Source organism: Drosophila sechellia, unplaced genomic scaffold, assembly GCF_004382195.2.
Source record: "Drosophila sechellia strain sech25 unplaced genomic scaffold, ASM438219v1 U_271, whole genome shotgun sequence".
Taxonomy (NCBI): domain Eukaryota; kingdom Metazoa; phylum Arthropoda; class Insecta; order Diptera; family Drosophilidae; genus Drosophila; species Drosophila sechellia.
In genome coordinates this window covers 1-17,354 of record NW_022611214.1, presented here as the reverse complement: position 1 = coordinate 17,354, position 17,354 = coordinate 1, and the positions used below count along the sequence as shown (strand labels likewise).

Genomic DNA, 17,354 nt, shown 5'->3' with positions numbered 1-17,354 from the left:
ATAGCTAAAAAACTAATCCCATTATTAGTCAAGTTAATTACGCTATTAGGTTTACATCCCAATAACTTGCACATATGTTAGACTCCTTGGTCCGTGTTTCAAGACGGGTCCCGAAGGTATCCTGAATCTTTCGCATTGTTAATCATACAAGAGCATATAATAAACACAAAAATCAATGATATTATGCCATTATATAATTCCGAAAATTAACGCTCTGTAATAATATAAATCTATCAGCACTTTATCAAATTAATAACATTTATTCTGTGTTAAAATGCAAGCAATTTAATTGGAATAAACTATAAGTTATATTTTATGATAAATTTGGGATATGCTATAGATTACAATGTCCTTATATGGAAAAAATGCACATTATTCTTAATAATATTATTTAAATATTACAATTTTAATGATGAATTTTCCATAACGGATATTCAGGTTCATCGGGCTTAACCTCTAAGCAGTTCACGTACTGTTTAACTCTCTATTCAGAGTTCTTTTCAACTTTCCCTCACGGTACTTGTTTACTATCGGTCTCATGGTTATATTTAGTTTTAGATGGAGTTTACCACCCACTTAGTGCTGCACTATCAAGCAACACGACTCTTTGGAAACATCATCTAGCAATCATTAACGTTATACGGGCCTGGCACCCTCTATGGGTAAATGGCCTCATTTAAGAAGGACTTAAATCATTAATTTCTCATACTAGAATATTGACGCTCCATACACTGCATCTCACATTTGCCATATAGACAAGTGACTTAGTGCTGAACTGTTTTCTTTTCCTCGCCGCTACTAAAGAAAATCCTTGTAGTTTCTTTTCCTCCCCTAATTAATAGCTTAAATTCAGGGGTAGTCCCATATGAGTTGAGGTGTATATATAACTATATTTTGCCATAAATTCTTTATATATAAATGATAAAACAATCAATTAAATTCGTTATAAATAGTTCCAATAGTTCTTGTAAGCAAAGTCATTTTTATCCATTTAACGAACCAACGAAGAATAATAACAAACCAAGATTTTCTTTTTCCGAATCATTAATAAGAACAATTCTAGATGAAAAATATTTCAATTTTTATGCTAGACATTTCTCAGTATTATTTGATTGAAAAAGAAAATATTTCTCTTCGTTTTTCACATTCAAATGTGAGATAATGTTTTTCATTTCTTTTTTAATATTATGAATAAATCATTATTTAATCCAATAATATACCATATGCTTATAAAAAATTTATAAACAACTTAATTAGCATAGTCTTACAACCCTCAACCATATGTAGTCCAAGCAGCACTATAAATTAATTAAAGTACATAACAGCATGGACTGCGATATGCGTTCAAAATGTCGATGTTCATGTGTCCTGCAGTTCACACGATGACGCACAGTTTGCTGCGTTCTTCATCGACCATGAGCCGAGTGATCCACCGCTTAGGTTTTTAATTCAATTTTATATAATGTCAATATGTTTTTATTGAAAGAAATTAAAAATACACCATTTTACTGCATATATCAATTCCTTCAATAAATTTATTTTTATACCTAAATAAATGTTGCGAAATGTCTTAGTTTCATATAAGCATTATGTATCATAATAATCTGGTTATGGTTTGCTATTTGGGTGACACATACTCAAAATTTATATAAAACATTAACCTGATGGATGACAGTACAAACATTGTATATTTTAGGTTGTTGCATTAGCCAACGTATGCTCATAACATAGATGAACAATACATATTCGCAACGCGGTATATTATGTCCATATACACACACACTTATTTTGATTACCACACATTCAAAATTATTTTTATTTTAATTCGACTTCTACTTCGAATTTAGTTTAGTTTCTTCGATTTCCATTTTCGAGAATTTGTTTTTATAGGAAACGCCGTTGTTGTAGTAAGTACTGCCACAAATACGCACAGCAACATTAATAATGTTAAAGTCTTTTTATGAGGTTGCCAAGCCCCACATATAAATAAAGCCATCTTCATTTTATTTTGACTTTAACTTTGATTCCGTGGAATCATTTGTAATATTTTTATTTTGGTAAATTGTATTTATTTGTATTATAACAAATATTTATTAACGATAAGGATATTATACAATAATGATCCTTCCGCAGGTTCACCTACGGAAACCTTGTTACGACTTTTACTTCCTCTAAATAATCAAGTTCGGTCAACTTTTGCGAAAAACCGTAACACGCAAGGCGTCACAGTGATCACGTCCGGAGACCTCACTAAATAATTCAATCGGTAGTAGCGACGGGCGGTGTGTACAAAGGGCAGGGACGTAATCAATGCGAGTTAATGACTCACACTTACTGGGAATTCCAAGTTCATGTGAACAGTTTCAGTTCACAATCCCAAGCATGAAAGTGGTTTCCAGCGGTTTACCCGGACCTCTCGGTCTAGAAATACACGTTGATACTTTCATTGTAGCGCGCCGTGCAGCCCAGGACATCTAAGGCATCACAGACCTGTTATTGCTCAATCTCATTATTGCTAGACCGCAATTTGTCCATTTAAGAAGCTAGTGTCCTTATAATGGGACAAACCAACAGGTACGGCTTCCACTTAACATAAACACATTCAAACACAATAAACATTTTACTGCCACCATGAATGAAGGCTACATAAGCTTCAGCACCATAATCCTGAAGATATCTATTTAATATATTTTGAGTCTCGTTCGTTATCCGGAATTAACCAGACAAATCACTCCACGAACTAAGAACGGCCATGCACCACCACCCATAGATTCGAGAAAGAGCTATCAATCTGTCTTACACACTTATGTTCGGACCTGGTAAGTTTTCCGTGTTGAGTTCAAATTAGCCGCAGGCTCCACTCCTGGTGGTGCCCTTCCGTCAATTCCTTTAAGTTTCAGCTTTGCAACCATACTTCCCCCGGAGCCCAAAAGCTTTGGTTTCCCGGGAAGCGACTGAGAGAGCCATAAAAGTAGCTACACCCAATTGCTAGCTGGCATCGTTTATGGTTAGAACTAGGGCGGTATCTGATCGCCTTCGAAACCTCTAACTTTCGTTCTTGATTAATGAAAACATCTTTGGCAAATGCTTTCGCTTAAGTTAGTCTTACGACGGTCCAAGAATTTCACCCTCTCGCGTCGTAATACTAATGCCCCCAAACTGCTTCTATTAATCATTACCTCTTGATCTGAAAACCAATGAAAGCAGAACAGAGGTCTTATTTCATTATCCCATGCACAGAATATTCAGTGCATTTGAAGCCTGCTTTAAGCACTCTAATTTGTTCAAAGTAATAGTACCGGCCCACAATAACACTCGTTTAAGAGCACTAGTGCAGGTTTTTAAATAGGAGGAACATATGAAAAATACAAGTATTTAATCACATATAAGAACTCCACCGGTAATACGCTTACATACATAAAGGTATAGTACTAACCACAATTGTAAGTTGTACTACCGTATGAAGCACAAGTTCAACTACGAACGTTTTAACCGCAACAACTTTAATATACGCTATTGGAGCTGGAATTACCGGGCTGCTGGCACCAGACTTGCCCCTCCAATTGTCCTTGTTAAAGGATTTAAAGTGTACTCATTCAATTACAGGGCCTCGGATATGAGTCCTGTATTGTTATTTTTCGTCACTACCTCCCCGAGCTGGGAGTGGGTAATTTACGCGCCTGCTGCCTTCCTTAGATGTGGTAGCCGTTTCTCAGGCTCCCTCTCCGGATCGAACCCTGATTCCCCGTTACCCGTTGCAACCATGGTAGTCCTAGATACTACCATCAAAAGTTGATAGGGCAGACATTTGAAAGATCTGTCGTCGGTACAAGACCATACGATCTGCATGTTATCTAGAGTTCAACCAATATAACGATCTTGCGATCGCTTGGTTTTAGCCTAATAAAAGCACATGTCCCATAAGGTTCATGTTTTAATTGCATGTATTAGCTCTAGAATTACCACAGTTATCCAAGTAACTGTTAACGATCTAAGGAACCATAACTGATATAATGAGCTTTTGCGGTTTCACTTTTAATTCGTGGTACTTAGACATGCATGGCTTAATCTTTGAGACAAGCATATAACTACTGGCAGGATCAACAGAATAATGTTTTTCCTTCATATTCCATTCATATTTTTTGAATCGAAATAAGCAATATAATAGATATATAGATTTTTCACTTTATATAATTCCATGATTTTATTATATTGAATAAAATCAATATTTCGCCTTGGGTAAAATTTTAAATATATAATATAAGTAAAAATCTATTCGATTACGGCCATTTTTATATAGCATTCGTAATCCATATTTTCATTTAATTTATACTTTTTTACCAATATAACAAGAATTTCATATAATTATTGTAATATATATGTTTCTATAATTTATCTTTTATATATACATATTTCATTATAAATATCATTTATTTCCAACATACATAATTATTATCCACACATGTACAATTTTTTTTTAACCAATATAAATTTAAGTTAAATCATTTGCATTTTGAAGATAATTTAAATTTATCTTTTTCATATATTCTCTGGTAATATATAACATAAACCAAGCGCATATGATAATATTTCCACATTTAATATATAATTTTATATTTCTTTATAAGAATCCATATTTATTATATACCGTAACGATATAATAATCCAACTATACGGCAGGTAATAAATTAATATTTGCCTGCTCCAAAAATTAACGATAATATATGGAAACGATTTGTATTCTATATATAATAGAAACTTGACTTTTGTTTCAACGATATTATCTAAAAAGCGTATATTCCTATTATCCGCGGAGGCCAAGTCCGTGTTCTATAGAACTGAGAAACAAATTGTACGGATAATAATATACTTTATTTTATTAACCAATATAAACATAATCCGAAATAAATATTTCGAATAATGCGGGAGTCGCAACCACTGCCTACCTATAGTAGTTTTGAACCCGCTGTCCTCAAAGCGGGTATTTTCAATTCCGTTTGCCACCCAACATACGTCTATTCTCTTATATATAGAGATTATAGAACATTTCATTTTTTTTCATTATTCATATAATAATATTATTATTTTTTTTTTTTATATATCATATAATAAATATTAATGTTATATGTTTAATTATGGTTAACTATTACTACTAAATCTCTTAATCAAAGATTGGATTTCACATTTTTCCTATACATATAATAATTCATTTTATGTATATTTAATTTCATAAATGCCAAATCATATGAATACATAATTTTTGAACAATATGAGAGGTCGGCAACCACTGCCTACCTATAGTAGTTTTGAACCCTCTGTCGTAATTCCGGTCGTTTACACTACTATACCTCTCACTTAATGTTTTCTCTATATACTAAGAATATATTTCGCTTTTTCCCTATACATATAATAATTAATTTCATTTATATTTTTATTTTATCATATAATTCCAAATCATATATATAGTTTAATAATGAGGGTCGGCAACACGCACCTATAGTTGTGAACCTCTGTCGTATCGTCTACACTCTACCCCTATTAATGTTTCTCATAATACTAAAAATTGAATATTCAGCATTTTTTCCTTACATATAATATTAACATTTCATATATATTATTTAATTAATATAATTGCCAAATCATATGAATACATAATTGAACAATATGAGAGTGCAACCACTGCTACCTATAGTAGTTTAACCTCTGTAATTCGTGTTTACACTACTATACCCTCTCACTTAATGCTTTTCTCTATAATACTAAGAGAATGAATATTCTGCATTTTTCCCTATACATATAATAATTAATCATTTTCGTATGTATATTATTTATTTATCATACATGCCAAAATCATATGAATACATAAGTTTTGAACAATATGAGAGTCGCAACCACTGCCTACCTATAGTGTTTTGAACCCTCGTCGTAATCCGTTTACACTACTATACCTCTCACTTAAATGCTTTCTCTATAATACTAAGAGAATATGGAATATCTGCATTTTTCCATATACATATAATAATTAACCATTTTCATATTATATTATTTAATTAATCATAAATTGCCAAACATATAATAATAATTTTGAACAATATAGATCGCAACCACTGCTACCTATAGTAGTTTTTGAACCCTCTGTCGTAATCCGGTCGTTTACACTACTATACCCTCACTATAATGATTTCTCTATAATACTAAGAGATTGGAATATTTCAGCATTTTTCCCTTATACATATAATAATAATCATTTCATATTATTATTTAATTTACTCATATAATTGCCAAATCATATGAATACATAAGTTTGAACAATATGAGAGTCGCAACCACTCCTACCATAGTAGTTTTGACCTCTGTCTAATTCCGTCGTTACACTACTATACCTCTCACTATAATGATTTCTCTATAATACTAAAGAAGTGGAATATTCAGCATTTTTTCCCTTAACATATAATAATTAATCATTTTCATATGTATATTATTTAATTACTCATACAATGCCAAATCATATGAATACATAAGTTTTGAACAATATGAGAGTCGGCAACCACTGCCTACCTATAGTAGTTTTTGAACCCTCTGTCGTAATTCCGGTCGTTTACACTACTATACCCTCTCACTTAAATGGCTTTTCTCTATAATACTAAGAGAATATGGGAATATCTTAGCATTTTTTCCCATATACATATAATAATTAACCATTTCATATGTATATTTTTTAATTTACTCATATAATTGCCAAAATCATATAAATACATAAGTTTGAACAATATCAGAGGTCGGCAACGGTCTTCCTCTATAATACTAAGATAATATGGGAATATTTCATCATTTTTCCCTTATACATATAATAATTAATCATTTTCATATGTATATTATTTAATTTACTCGTATAATTGTCAAAATCCTATGAACACATAAGAGAATACAATATGAGAGGTCGGCGCAACCATAATATAGTAGTGATGACGAGGTGTTTGGCAACTTGACACAATCCATTAAAGTCTTTATATTAATTATATGAAAGGACAATATCATATGCGTCACTAAATTGATGACGAGTGTTTGGCAACTTGATACAATTCTTTAAGTTTATATCAAAAATTATATGATAGGACAATATCATATGCTCACTAAATTGATGACGAGGTGTTTGGCAACTTGACACAATTCATTAGAGTCTGTATATTAATTATATGATAGGACAATATCATATGCGTCACTAAATTGATGACGAGGTGTTTGGCAACTTGATACAATTCTTTAAAGTCTTTATATCAAAAATTATATAATAAACAATATCATATGCGTCACTATTATACATTTTGCAACTTGACACATCCATTAAATCTTATATTAATATTAAATATCATATGCGTCACTAATTGATGACAGGTGTTGCAACTTGAACATTCTTAAAGTCTAATATCAAAATATATATAGACAATATCATATGCTCAGGGTTTGCAACTTACACAATTCATTAAGTCTGTATATTAATTATATATAGACAATATCATAGCTCACTAAATTGATGACGAGTTTTGCAATTATACATTTAAATTATATCAAATTATATGAATATTATCTCACTAAATTGATCGTCCGATCGAACACTCGACGAGTGCAGACGTGCCTGCGGATCGACAGCAAATTGTTAGCAAATTGTTAGCAAATTGTTCACAGTTGTAAGTCCCGTTACTTGTGCCCAGCCACTTCGCGTCGCGTGATCTTGTCGCGCGTTTTGATTGGCCAGCCAACGTACCTAACGGTAGTTCGCACTAACACCATCGCACACCCGATGTGCGTGTTATCAGCGCAAAAAACCCAGTGCTCGAAGCAGCGGTATAATTGCAAAGCAGCAGCCACGTGCTGCCTGGCTCACCGGCTTACGTGCCAGCTTCCCCCCCCCCCCCCCTCCTCACTCCTTATCAACTTTGGAGAAGATGGACTGGCAGGCCCCCCGCGCACCCACAAGCTTGGAACAACACCACGCAAAAGGCTCTGAGAACACGCAAGAGCAGCTCCAGCAGCGAGGAAGCACCTCGCATACAGAGCCGGGCGAGATAAAGCGAAAACCGGCAAGAAAGCACAGGAGGAGGAGCTGGAAGATAAGCCAAGCACTAGCGCAGCTCTGCGCAAGAAGCTCGCCAACAACGCCTTCGCTTTACTCTCGACCGAAGAAGACGAGTACGACCAAGAGAGCTCTGATGACGAACCCGGACCTAAAGACGATTCCAAGCCCAAGACCCCCGAAAACCAAAGCCCACCCGAAGACCATCAAGCCACCTCCGATTTTTATCCCCGAGTGACCAACATCTCGGCACTCGTCAAGATGATCACGACCTTGTAGGCCGAAGAACAATTTTACCTACAAGACCGTGAATGGCAACAACGTACGTGTCATGATGCCGGACAAAGAGTCCTATACAGCTCTGCGTCTCCAACTTGTGCCCAAAACAAGAGGCATCGACTTTCCAGCCGAAAGATGAACGTGCATACAAGGTTGTCATCAAAGGACTCCACCACTCCACCGATCGTGAGGAAATCATTGAAGACCTTCGCAGACAAGGGCACGCTGTTAGAATCTGCACAATCCCATTGGCAGAAGAACTAAAAAACCGCTGGAATATTCTTCGCCAACCTGGAGCCTTCCAGCAACAAACAAAGACTCTACCAAGTCAAGCGATCTGCAGGTCGTTATAACCATTGAACCGCCGCAGAAGTTCAACGACGTGCCTCAATGCTTCAGGTGCCAAGGATCGTCATACACAGCGTTACTGCTTCCTGGAATACCGATGTGTAAAGTTGGAGGCCCTCACAATCGAGGGCATGTGAGAAGAGGGAGGACGACAAAGCGTGCTGCTTCCACTGCCAGGCGGACCATCCTGCGTCTTTCAAGGGATGCCCTGCATACAAAAGGGCCAAAGCACTCGCTGCTCCGAAAACAAGGCCCGTCGCTAATGCTAACAAGGCGCCGCCCGTGGCATCACCAAACGTCACCTCTGGCAGGAGCTACCGAGACGCCCTCAACGGGTGCACGCAGCACCGCAGAATCCCACAACCCCAGTCCAAACCCAAACAGAAACCCCACACTCCGGTCAGATAGAAGCGATGTTCGCTCGCATGGAAGGAATGATGGAAAGGATGATGGAGCGCATGTTCACCCAGATGACACAGCTGGTGGCCACCATTCTCAACAGCAAGTCATGCAACTAAAGCTCCACCTAGTCGTCTGGAATGCGAACGGCCTGCAAACAGCAAGGCCATAGTCGAGCACCATCTGAAGACCCACCAGATCGATATCCTACTCGTAGCCGAAACCCACTTCTCCCCAGATCCCACTTAATATCAGCGGATATGACCTCATCCATGCAGACCATCCTTCTGGCAGAGCACGCGGTGGAGCAGCCATCCTCATCAGGAGCGGTATTCAATACCTAGAGCTGCCCGCGTTTCAGCAAGACTGGCACAATGTCCTGTCATCAGGATTGTCAGCCCGCAAGGAGATTTAGACATTGGAGCGGTCTACTTTCCCCCAGATACCGCATAACAGCATCTCACCTCAGTGAGTTCTCGAGCATTTTGGGCCCCGCTTCATAGCAGCTGGAGATTATAACGCCAAACATTCTTGGTGGGGATCGCGCGCCAACAACCCCAAAGGGAAAACTCTGTTTGGGTACCTGCAACGCCACCGACTGGACTGCCACTCCACTGCGAGCCCAACTCACTGGCCAACGAATCCCCTCAAGACTCCAGACCTACTGGACTTTGCTGTGTCGAAAGGCATAGGCATGCGAAGATCAGCTGCACAACAAATGCTGATCTCCTGTCAGACCACTGTGCAATAAACGTGCTAATCAACACGCCAGTCCTCAGGAAAACCCCGCTCAGAAGGCTCACTGGAAAATATACCGACGCCGCCAAGTTCGCGTCCTGGATGCTCTCCACCGTCAATCCGAACCCCATCCTCAACACACCCAGAACATTGATGAACTATCGGAATCTCACCAGGCAGATGCAAACGCTGCGGAATTCGCAAGCCCACCGCCACCAAAGACTGCGAGAACACCTAGCAGGGACCTCCACCTCTGGTCCCGGAAATTGCGGCACTCGTGACTGAGAAGAGGCGTCTCAGGAGAGTTTGGTTCTTGACGCGCAATCCAAGAGACAAAACAGCGCTCAATCACGCCACAAAGGAGTTGAAGGACAAGATCTCCAGCCTACGCCAGGACTCCTTCCTCAGATTCCTCGAGGAACTCTCTCCCGGGACCCAGACCAAAATCTGTGGAACGTCACCCGCCACATTAAACGACCAGCCAAAAAGGTTTCCGCAGTGCGCAAAGCAGATGGATCCTGGTGCCTTTCGGATGCTGAAAGAGCAGAAGCTTTCGCCGAACACCTTTACAACGCCTTCTCTCCGTTCGACTGCTGCACTGCCGAAGAACATGCTGAAACAGCCCGGTTTCTCAATAGCCCAAGCTCTCCGGTCCCCGTTGGAACCAGTCGACCCTGAGGAAGTTGCGCAGGAGATTGCTCTACTGAAGAACAACAAATCTCCAGGCCTGGATCGTATAGATGCGGCGGCCCTAAAAATGCTCCCATCCCGCTGCACACAAATGCTGGCCAGCATTTACAACAGCTGCTTCCGGCTAGGGTACTTCCCGGAAGAGTGGAAAAGAGCAGAGGTTATTGTCCTCCTCAAGCCTGGTAAGCCTGAAGCCAATCTCGCCTCCTATCGTCCGATTAGTTTGCTGGCAATCCTCTCCAAAATACTCGAAAGAGTATTTTTGCGCAGAGTATATGCCAGTACTGGATGAGGCTGGTTTGATCCCCGATCACCAGTTTGGCTTCAGGCGCTCCCACGGAACACCAGAGCAATGCCACCGGCTAGTCGACGGATCCTCGAGGCATTCGAGCAAAAGAAATACTGCTGCGCTGTAATGCTCGACGTGAAGCAGGCATTCGACAGAGTTTGGCATCCTGGACTCCTCCATAACTCAAATCCTACCTCCCAAGCCCCCATTTTACCTCCTCAAATCCTACACTGAGGGAAGAGCATTCCAAGTCAGATGCGGAAGTGCAATAAGCCTACCCAGAATGATCAGAGCTGGAGTTTCCGCAAGGCAGTGTGCTCGGACCATACTGTACACCCTTTACACCGCAGACCTTCCATAATCCCTCCAGGAACCTAACTATAGCGACTTATGCAGATGACACGGCTTTCCTCGCCTCCTCATCCGACCCACGAGAGCCTCCGAAACAATCCAAAGGCAAATGGACGCCTACATCCTGCTCAGCAGTGGAACATCGTAGTGAACGCGGAAAAATCTACCCCAAACAACATTTGCACTAAGGAGAGGAGACTGCCCACCGGTCACGCTAAACGGATCATCATTCCCAACGACCCGCACCCAAGTACTAGGATTACCCTGGACCGCAGGCTCACTTGGCGTCCCCACATCGTCAGCAAACGCATACAGGCCGATGCGCGTCTGAGGCAGATGCATTGGCTTATTGGGAGAGGTCAAGCTAAGGCAGAACCACAAATCCTGGTGTACAAGGCAATTCTCAAGCCCATCTGGACCTACGGGATACAGCTATGGGCACGGCAAGCCACACGAATCGCCTGCGTATACAGCGGTTCCAGAATAGGTGCTTGAGAATTGCCTGTAATGCGCATCCCTACCACGAGAATGTCGCCATACATAGGGAACTTGGAATCCCACAAGTCGCTGATGAAATCTCCAGGCTCAGCGAGAGATACCTGAAAAGGCTCGAAAACACCCTAACACTCCCACCAACCTGTTAGACAATACCAAACAAGCAGACGTCTCATAGGAGACACCCTCTCGATCTTCCACAACAATAGACAACACATATAAAACCCGCCACAAATACATGTACAATAGTATCCCTTAAGCTAATGTTCCCCGCAAAACCATTTAATTATTGTCCACTAGGACAGATTTTAAATAAATAAACGCACGCTAAAAAAAAAAAAAAAAAAAAAAAAAAATAAATTGATGACGAGGTGTTGCACTTGATACAATTCTTTTAAAGTCTTATATCAAAATTATATATAAGGACAATATCATATGCGTCACTAAATTGATGACGAGGTGTTTGGCAACTTGACACAATTCATTAAAGTCTTATATTAATTATATGATAGGGACAATATCATATGCGTCACTAAATTGATGACGAGGTGTTTGGCAACTTGACACAATTCATTAAAGTCTTTATATTAATTATATGATAGGGACAATATCATATGCGTCACTAAATTGATGACGAGGTGTTTGGCAACTTGACACAATCCATTAAAGTCTTTATATTAATTATATGATAGGACAATATCATATGCGTCACTAAATTGATGACGAGGTGTTTGGCTACAGGAAAAATCATTTATTTATCGAATCATCAAGCAAAGGATAAGCTTCAGTGGATCGCAGTATGGCAGCTGCTCAACCACTTACAACACCTTGCCTGTTACAAAGTCGTTTACAATTGATTCTAGGCTTTGTCATTGTATTAAATAATGCTTTTATATGTAACTAGCGCGGCATCAGGTGATCGAAGATCCTCCTAATTTACTATGTTACAAATTACATTGGCATCACATCCATTGTCGTTTATAAAATAAATTATAAACTTTAAATGGTTTAGAAGCCATACAATGCAAATTGCCCCTTATTTATCATTGCAGTCCAGCACGGATACGACCTTAGAGGCGTTCAGGCATAATCCAACGGACGTAGCGTCATACCACTGTTCGCTCGAACAAGTATTGTCCATTGGTCCGTACCTGCGGTTCCTCTCGTACTACGCAGGAATGCTGTCGCAACAACGTTTTGTCATTAGTAGGGTAAAACAACCTGTCTCACGACGGTCTAAACCCAGCTCACGTTCCCTTGCATGGGTGAAAATCCAACGCTTGTGAATTTTGCTTCACAATGATAGGAAGAGCGACATCGAAGGATCAAAAAGCGACGTCGCTATGAACGCTTGGCCGCCACAGCCAGTTATCCCTATGGTAACTTTTCTGACACTCTTGTTAAAAACTCTTTAACCAAAAGGATCGATAGGCCGAGCTTTTGCTGTCCCTTGTGTACTGAACACCGAGATCAGTCAGCATTTGCCCTTTTGCTCTATGTGTGGTTTCTGTCCGCACTGAGCTGGCCTTGGGACACCTCCGTTATTATTTGAGAGATGTACCGCCCAGTCAAACTCCCTACCTGGCAATGTCCTTGAATTGGATCATACCTGAGTAATTGGAGTTATACCAAATTTTCAAATCAAAAATACATAAATGCATCGTTTTATTAAAGAATTTGTTTGCGATTATATAACAAACTCGTGATACTTTGATCAAGAAGCTTGCATCAAAACCCAATACCATAAGATATAATAAATATATCCGTATAATGGCTAGGAAATGATACACGTTCCATTTAATCAAGTAAGTAAGGAAACAATAAGAGTAGTGGTATTTCATTGACGATACCAAACGAGGTCTAATATCTCCCACTTATTCTACACCTCTTATGTCTCCTTACACTGCCAATTAGAGTCAAGCTCAAAAGGGTCTTCTTTCCCCGCTAATTATTCCAAGCCCGTTCCCTTGGCTGTGGTTTCGCTAGATAGTAGATAGGGACAGTAGGAATCTCGTTAATCCATTCATGCGCGTCACTAATTAGATGACGAGGCATTTGGCTACCTTAAGGAGTCATAGTTACTCCCGCCGTTGACCCGCGCTTACTTGAATTTCTTCACTTTGACATTCAGAGCACTGGCAGAAATCACATTGTGTCAACACCCGCTAGGGCCATCACAATGCTTTGTTTTAATTAGACAGTCGGATTCCCCAAGTCCGTGCCAGTTCTGAATTGATTGTTAATTGATAATCGTTATAATTGAAGAACTAATTGGTTTAACCCAAATAGTATTCTTAAAAATTTTAGCAAGAAAGTTCCACAATTGGCTACGTAACTAAACTATCCGGGGAACAAGTAACTAACATAAATGCTAGAAACTCTATTTACCCAGAACGAGCACATAAACCATGTTATTGTTTCCCAATCAAGCCCGACTATCTCAATCTTCAGAGCCAATCCTTATCCCGAAGTTACGGATCTAATTTGCCGACTTCCCTTACCTACATTATTCTATCGACTAGAGACTCTTCACCTTGGAGACCAGCTGCGGATATTGGTACGGCCTGTTGAGAAGTTTGCGTGTCCCCACCATAAATTTTCAAGGTCCGAGGAGAAAATATCGACACAACAGTATATGTCATGCTCTTCTAGCCCATCTACCATATCTCTCTGCGAAAGACTTCCATGGTAGTACGGCTATAAAACAGAAAAGAAAACTCTTCCGATATCTCTCGACGGCTTCTTTATGGTCGTTCCTGTTGCCAGGATGAGCACGAGGCCCATATTTAATAACAAACGGATACTCAACAGGTTACGGAATTGGAACCGTATTCCCTTTCGTTCAAAATTATTCAAGTGTATTATATTCGCTTTGTTTATATAGTTAGGCATTTTTGTTTTACTTGAAAATTTTCGGCTTTCGCCTTGAACTTAGGACCGACTAACTCGTGATCAACCACTGTTCACACGAAACCCTTCTCCACTTCAGTCCTCCAAGGTCTCATTCGATTATTTGCTACTACCACCAAGATCTGTACCAATGGCAGCTCCATGCAGGCTTACGCCAAACACTTCTACGCATACCTTGTACCTTCCTACTCACTAAAGTTTCAAAATTTATATCACAAGTAATATAAATCATTACTTTAGCGGTAATGTATAGGTATACAACTTAAGCGCCATCCATTTTAAGGGCTAGTTGCTTCGGCAGGTGAGTTGTTACACACTCCTTAGCGGATTTCGACTTCCATGATCACCGTCCTGCTGTTTTAAGCAACCAACGCCTTTCATGGTATCTGCATGAGTTGTTAATTTGGGCACCGTAACATTACGTTTGGTTCATCCCACAGCGCCAGTTCTGCTTACCAAAAGTGGCCCACTGGGCAATTATATCATAACCTTGAACTTCATATCAAGAAAGTTAAGGTTCTTACCATTTAAAGTTTGAGAATAGGTTAAGATCGTTTCGACCCTAAGGCCTCTAATCATTCGCTTTACCAGATAAGATTATTTTATATAATATTAAAATGCACCAGCTATCCTGAGGGAAACTTCGGAAGGAACCAGCTACTAGATGGTTCGATTGGTCTTTCGCCCTATACTCAATTCTGACAATCGATTTGCACGTCAGAACTGTTTCGGTCTTCCATCAGGGTTTCCCCTGACTTCAACCTGATCAAGTATAGTTCACCATCTTTCGGTCACAGCATATATGCTCAAGGTACGTTCCAGTTAGAGGCATAAATAATATAAATATACATTATACATAACTATATAGAACGCCCCGGGATTGTGTTAATTAGCTATAAATAGCTAAAAAACTAATCCCATTATTAGTCAAGTTAATTACGCTATTAGGTTTACATCCCAATAACTTGCACATATGTTAGACTCCTTGGTCCGTGTTTCAAGACGGGTCCCGAAGGTATCCTGAATCTTTCGCATTGTTAATCATACAAGAGCATATAATAAACACAAAAATCAATGATAATTATGCCATTATATAATTCCGAAAAATTAACGCTCTGTAATAATATAAATCTATCAGCACTTTATCAAATTAATAACATTTATTCTGTGTTAAAATGCAAGCAATTTAATTGGAATAAACTATAAGTTATATTTTATGATAAATTTGGGATATGCTAATAGATTACAATGTCCTTATATGGAAAAAATGCACATTATTCTTAATAATATTATTTAAATATTACAATTTTAATGATGAATTTTCCATAACGGATATTCAGGTTCATCGGGCTTAACCTCTAAGCAGTTTCACGTACTGTTTAACTCTCTATTCAGAGTTCTTTTAACTTTCCCTCACGGTACTTGTTTACTATCGGTCTCATGGTTATATTTAGTTTTAGATGGAGTTTACCACCCACTTAGTGCTGCACTATCAAGCAACACGACTCTTTGGAAACATCATCTAGCAATCATTAACGTTATACGGGCCTGGCACCCTCTATGGGTAAATGGCCTCATTTAAGAAGGACTTAAATCATTAATTTTCATACTAGAATATTGACGCTCCATACACTGCATCTCACATTTGCCATATAGACAAAGTGACTTAGTGCTGAACTGTTTTCTTTTCGCTCGCCGCTACTAAGAAAATCCTTGTTAGTTTCTTTTCCTCCCTAATTAATATGCTTAATTCAGGGGTAGTCCCATATGAGTTGAGGTTGTATATATAACTATATTTTGCCATAAATTCTTTATATATAAATGATAAAACATCAATTAAATTCGTTATAAATAGTTCCAATAGTTCTTGTAAGCAAAGTCATTTTTATCCATTTAACGAACCAACGAAGAATAATAACAAAACCAAGATTTTTCTTTTCCGAATCATTAATAAGAGACAATTCTAGATGAAAAATATTTCAATTTTTTATGCTAGACATTTCTCAGTATTATTTGATTGAAAAAAAATATTTCTCTTCGTTTTCACATTCAAATGTGAGATAATGTTTTTCATTTCTTTTTTAATATTATGAATAAATCATTATTATCCAATAATTACCATATGCTTATAAAAAATTTATAAACAACTTAATTAGCTAGTCTTACAACCCTCAACCATATGTAGCCAAGCAGCACTATAAATTAATTAAAGTACATAACAGCATGGACTGCGATATGCGTTCAAAATGTCGATGTTCATGTGTCCTGCAGTTCACACGATGACGCACAGTTGCTGCGTTCTTCATCGACCCATGAGCCGAGTGATCCACCGCTTAAGTTTTATAATTCAATTTATAATGTCAATATTGTTTTTATTGAAAGAAATTAAAAATACACCATTTTACTGGCATATATCAATTCCTTCAATAAATTTATTATACCTAAAAAAATGTTGCGAAATGTCTTAGTTTCAATAAGCATTATGTATCATAATAATCTGGTTATGGTTTGCTATTTTGGGTGACACATACTGCAAAATTTATATAAAACATTAACCTGATGGATGACAGGTACAAACATTGTATATTTTAGTTGTTGCATTAGCCAACGTATGCTCATAACATAGATGAACAATACATATTCGCAACGCGTGTATATTATGGTCCATATACACACAACTTATTTTGATTACCACAATTCAAAATTATTTTTTTTTAATTCGACTTCTACTTTCGAATTTAGTTTAGTTTCTTCGATTTCCATTTTCGAGAATTGTTTTTA

At 38.3% G+C, this 17,354-nt stretch overlaps 1 non-coding gene and 2 pseudogenes across 1 annotated transcript; all 3 read right to left on the bottom strand.

The window, feature by feature from the left end:
* Positions 1 to 1,267: 1,267 nt before the first annotated feature.
* Positions 1,268 to 1,444, bottom strand: LOC116803019 (annotated as a pseudogene).
* A 10,977-nt stretch (positions 1,445 to 12,421) lies between these two features.
* On the bottom strand, positions 12,422 to 16,354 carry LOC116803021. The gene has a single exon (XR_004363314.1). It is a non-coding gene; the product is annotated as a large subunit ribosomal RNA (ribosomal RNA).
* Positions 16,355 to 16,738: 384 nt separating this feature from the next.
* Positions 16,739 to 16,914, bottom strand: LOC116803020 (annotated as a pseudogene).
* Positions 16,915 to 17,354: the final 440 nt, after the last annotated feature.